Source organism: Miniopterus natalensis, chromosome 10 (assembly GCF_054644295.1).
Source record: "Miniopterus natalensis isolate mMinNat1 chromosome 10, mMinNat1.hap1, whole genome shotgun sequence".
Classification (NCBI taxonomy): Eukaryota; Metazoa; Chordata; class Mammalia; order Chiroptera; family Miniopteridae; genus Miniopterus; species Miniopterus natalensis.
The window spans coordinates 44,230,172-44,236,171 of NC_142090.1; positions in this window are offsets into that span (position 1 = coordinate 44,230,172).

Consider the following 6,000-nt stretch of genomic DNA (forward strand, 5'->3'; position numbering starts at 1 on the left):
GACAAGATACCAGGAACTGTAGACAGCTTCTGTACCTATACTCTCTATCCAGGGGTGGGGAATGTCCGGCCCTCTGGCCTTATTACGCCCTTGAAATCATTTGGTCTGGCTCTGCTGAGGCAACCGCAGGTGGGACTCAAAATTCAATAAAGCTAGGAGCTTTTTTCATAGCTAATTTTTAAGTTGATAATATTGTGTCACCCACAGATGATGTTATAAATATCCAAATGGCCCTTGGCAGAAAAAAAGGTTCCCCACCCCTGCCCATGGTGCCCACTGAAACAATTCAAACTAGCCAATCCTAATACTGCTTATCTTGCCTTGCCTTTCCCAGGGAAACCACAATAAAAGTTCTTGCCCACATTTCCCCCTCACTCCCTGTGCCTCCTGATTGGCCCTGGTGCTTCCCTGCGTGGGCCCCTGCGAGGCATGGTATGCTCCCTCCTCTTGGGAACTGTGAGTAACAAACTATCATTATCTCCTGATCTGTTGACTTCAAGATACTTGATTCATAATAAAATCTACATTTTAAAACAGACAAAAAATGTGACAAGATATTTACCTTTAAAAGACTGCATTTAAATTCCCGTAGTGGGGTCCCCCGGCTGGAGCTTTTTTGGGCATTTAAATTCAGCTCTGCAGGCATTTACTTTTTTGCCTCTATCTTACCTATTTTTTGAGTTATTTATGAAAAGTAAAAACATTTATAAAGAAAATGTATTGTTTATTATTAAAGTTATTTTTTTATTCGGCCAGAGGGACCCACTCCTTGCCGGGAACTAAAGTTCCCTTTCGTCCAATAAAGGTTAACAAGTTCTCAGACTTTCATGTGCAAAGTAATCACATGGACAGATATCTTGTTAAAATGCAAATCTAAATCAATAGATGGAAAGTAAGGCCCTGCATTTTCAACAAGGTGATGCAAAAAAAGCCCTGGCTGGTGTGGCTCAGTTGGTTGAGCATTGACCTGTGCAGTGAAAGATCAGCAGCTCCATTCCTTTTTTTTAAATTTATCTTTATTGTTGAAAGCACTACAGGTGTCCCATTTTTCCCCCCAATTGAACCCCTCCACCTCGTTCCCACCCACTCCCCAGGCATTCACCCCATCATTGTTCGTGTCCATGGGTTATGCACATAGGCATATAACTTCTTTGGTTAATCTCCCCCCACCCTCCACCCCCCTTCCCTCTTCCCTCTGAAATATGACCATCTGTTGCATGTGTCAATGTCTCTGGAACCATTTAGTTTGTGAGATTTTTTGTTCATTAGCTTCTTCTTAAAGAAGACCCTTCAACATTTCATGTAGTACTGGTCTGGTGGTGATAAACTCCTTTAGCTTGTCCTTGTCTGAGAAGCTCTTTATCTGACTTTGAATTCTAAATGAAAGCTTTGCTAGGTAGAGTAATCTTGGTTGTAGGTTCTTGCTTTTCATCACTTTGAATATTTCTTGCCACTCTCTTCTGGCCTGCAACGTTTCTGTTGAGAAATCAGCTGACAGTCGTATGAGTGCTCCCTTGTAGGTAACAAGGTAATTGCTTTTCTCTTGCTCCTTTTAAGATTCTCTCTTTGTCTTTAACCTTTGGCTTTTTAATTATGATGTGTCTTGCTGTGGGCCTCTTTGGGTTCCTCTTGTTTGGGACCCTCTGTGCTTCCTGGACTTGTAAGTCTATTTCTTTCACCAGGTAGGGGAAGTTTTCTGTCATTTTTTCAAATAGGTTTTCAATTTCTTGATCTCTTTCTACTCCTTCTGGCACCTCAATAATACGCATGTTGGGCCACTTGAAGTTCTCCCAGAGACTCCTTATACTATCTTCATATTTCTGGATTCTTTTTTCTTTTTGCTATTCTGGCTGGGTGTTTTTTGTTTCCTCATGTTCCAAATTGCTGATTTGATTCTCAGCGTCCTCTACCCTACTGTTGGTTCCCTGTAAATTCTTCTTCATTTCAGTTCATGTAGCCTTCATTTCTGATAGGTATTTTATTATGTCATCGATGGTCTCACTTGTTTTCTTAATAGTCTTACTAATATCCTTGAGCATCCTTATAACCAAAATTCTGAACTCTGTATCTGTTAGCTTGCTTGGTCTTATTTCATTTAGTTCCTTTCTGGAGATTTCTCCTGTTCTTTCCTTTGTGACATGTTTCTTTGCCTCCACATTTTGGCTGCTTCCAGGTGTTTATTTCTATGTATTAGGTAGAGCTGCTATGTCTCCTGGAATTTGTAGAGTGCCTTTGTGTAGGGCCCAGTGGCTCATCCGCCCCAGTCACCTGAGCTGGGCCTTCTAGGTGCTCTCCTGTGTTAGCTGTGTGCACTGTCCTGTTGTAGTTGAGCCTTAGTTGCTGTTGGCATCACTGGGAGGAACTGACCCCCAGGCCAATCAGCTGTGAGGACCAGCTGCAACTACAGCCAAAGAGCTGCTATGCTGGAGACACCCCTATGGAGCAAGATTTACTTCAGTGAAGCTTTGGTGTTCACCAAGTGTGCCCTGTGAGTGTGTCACTCGTGGATGTGGTAATGTTGTAATCCAGCGTGGTAGAGTCTGACCACCAGAGGCACTGTCTCTGGGGCCTCCCTGGAGGTGCAAAGTCAGCCTCTGCCAGTGCGTTGCCCAGGGCCACCCAACATGAGCTACATAGCAAACCGTAGTTGGCTGGTACTTGTGCTGGGCTTGGAGGTATCCAGGAGAGGCCAAGCTATGAACCATGCAGGCTGCCACTAGTGCCAGGCCTGAGGCCAAGCGGTATGGGGCACGCTGCTGCTTGTTTGAGAGATTTTAAGAAAGTCCTAAGCATGATACTCGAGAGGCCACTTGCATAGAAAAGCCACTAGAAATGGCTTGAATGAGCTTGCAGGTAGGAAGGGGTGGGATTTCTGGGAATCAGTGGGGCAGGGTCAAAGGTGTGAGTCAGGTGCTAGAGATTCAAGTATGGCACCTGCCTGCCAGCTCTGTGGGGGAGGACTCACCAAAGGAGCAATGGCCTCTGCCAGCTCTTCTATCTGGGAGAAAGCTGCCCCTCCACCTCTCACCCCCAATTTCAGGCAAGTTAGTTCCTCCTCAAATGTCCCAGGTTAGGTTCCTTTCAAGTTGCTGCTGGGTGCTGGAGCTCAGAGGGAGCACATTGAGTGAGTCCACGCGTGGGCCCTTTAAGAGGAAAGCCTGGGGCTCCCGCACCCTCTGAGACCCTCAGAGACAGTCCCTGCTGGTTTTCACAGCCTGAAGTTGTGGGGACGTCTCTTCCAAGCCCTGGAGCCCTGGCCTGGGGGGCTGATGTGGGGCTGTGACCCCTCACTCCTGAGGAAAACCTCCACCGCCAAGATGTCCCTCCCAGGTTTAACCTGTCGCACTGTGTGTGGGCCCGAGGCGGTCTCCGGGATTCAGCCCCAATCCGCCTGTGTCTCTGTCCCTCTTACTGGTTTCAGTGCTTCTTCAGTTCCCTGGTTGTAGGGCTTCTGTTCATCTAGATTTCAGGAGGTTCTGAGTGATTGTTGTTCTACATTTTAGTTGTAATTTTGATGTGGTTGTTGGAGGTGGCAGGTACAGCTGTTACCTACTCCTCCAGCTTGTTTCTCCAGCAGTTCAATTCTTGATCAGGGCACATGCCCAGATTGCGGGTTTGATCCCCATAGGGGCTAGTGTTGAAGATGTCCAATCAATGTTTTTCTCTCACATCAATGTTTCTCTCTCTCTCCTCCCTCTCCCTTCCTCTTTCTAAAATAAATAAATAAGAAGGCAAATGAGACAGATGAGATTAATTTTAATTATGTATTTTATTTAAACCAGTATATCCAAAATATCATTTTAACATGTAATTAATATAAAAAGATGAATATTTTACATTCTCATTTTTGTACTGTCTTTAAAATATAGTGTATATTTTACACTTCCAAAACATTTCAATTTGGATTAGCCACATATTTGGTGCTCACTAGTCACATGTGACCAATGTCTACTGTATTGGACAGTGAAGTTGTAGCAGGATCACTACTTTATTGCATGCCACTGGTATAATGGTAAATCTGTCTTGAGTATTAAGGTTTAATTTATTAAATTGGCAATCTATAGGTTGGAAGTAAAGCTAATTAAATGTGATTTTGAAGTGGCTTAGTAGATTATGAAGTTTTATGGCGAATGGGAGGGTTTTTTTGCTATGGGAGCACCTAACAAATAATGACTGTTAATAGAATCTGAAATATTTGATGATGTTTGAAATTTCCCTAAGCAGTTCCAATGATACCCTGCAATTTTCTCTCTTCTCTAAATAATGCAGAGCTAATCCTTAGTGCAGCCTCTATTTAGATTTTAAATTCCAAATTCATGGAATAAACATTGAGGTTTCAAGGATGAGAATGAAGATTGTGGTCAAAGGGGCTTCCTGTCAAGATGGCAGTGTAGGTAAATGTCATACTTGAATCCTCCCACAACTACATTAAAATTAAAACTATGCTGTAGAACAATGATCATTCAGAACCACCTGAAATCTAGCTGATGGAAGTCCTACAACTAGGGTTTAAAGAAGCCATGTTGAGACTGGTAGGAAGGGCCAAGATGCAGAACAAGCTGGATAAAAATTGGGAGGGATATCTCTCGCTGCACACTTTCCTAAAATCTCTCAAAGGTTCACAAATTGCAAACAAGCAGCACCTGGCCTTGGTGTTCTCAGTACCCCTTGCTAAGTGGCCCTAGGCTGAGCACTAGTGGCAACCGGCTTGATTCACAGCCTGGTCTCTCCTGGGCACCTCCAAGCCCAACACAAGTAGTAGCCACCTGCAGATTGCTCAGTAGCTTGTGCAAGGTGGCTCCAGCCAGGGCACATGTGGTGACTGATCTTGCACCTCCTGGGAAAGCCCCAGAGCCAGCATACCCAGTGGACAGCTATGGACCATGCCAGATTACAACCTTACCACCTCCATGAATTACATGCTCAAGGGATGGTGAACTTGGTGAGCACCAAAGCCCCACTGAAGCAAGTCCTGATTCATAGGGTCAGCTCCTGCACAGCAGCTCTTTGTCTGTAGTGGCAGCGGGTCCTTGCAGCTAATCTGTCTGAGGGTGAATCCCTCCCAGTTATGCCAACAGCAATCAAGGCTCAACAACAACAGGACAGTGCACATGGCCCATACAGAGGTGCTCCTGGAGTGCCCGGCTCAGGTGATGGGGGAGGCTGCACCACTGGGTGCTATTGGACACCTACTACACAAGGCCACTATACTAAGTCTGGGAGATGTAGCAGCTCTACCTAATACACAGAAACAAACTTAGGGAAGCAGCCAAGGTGAGGTGACAAAAAAACAGGTTCCAAATGAAAAAACAGGATAAATCTCCAGGAAAAAAACCTAAATGAAATGGAGGCAAGCAAACTACCAGATACAGAGTCAAAATAATGGTTGTAAGGGTGCTCAAGAAACTTAGTAAGAACTTCAATAGTATAAAAATCATCATCGAAACCATAAAAAAGAACCAGTCAGAAATGAGTATACACTAACTGAAATGAAGAATAATTTACAGGAAATCAACAGTAGAGTACATGAAGTCAAGAATCAAATCAGCTATTTGGAATATAAGGAAGAAAAAAATCCCCAATCAGAACAGCAAAAAGAAAAAGAATTTGAAAAACGAGGATAGTGTAGAGAGCCTCTGTGACAACTTCAAGCATATAAACATTTGCATCATGGGAGTGCCTGAAGGAGAAGAGAGAGAGCAAGAAATTGAAAATCTATTTGAAAAAATAATGACAGAAAACTTTCCTAACCTGGTGTAGAAATAGACATATAAATCTAGGAAGCACAGAGAGTCCCAAAACAAGATGAACTCAAAGAGGCCCACATCAAGGCACATCATAATTAAAATACAAAAGGTTAAAGACACAGAGAAAACCTTAAAAGTAGCAAGAGAAAAGCAGTTAGTTACTTACAAGGGAGCTCCCATAAGTCTGTTAACTGATTTCTCAACAGAAGCCTTTCAGGCCAGAAGGGAGTGGCAAGAAATATTCAAAGTGATG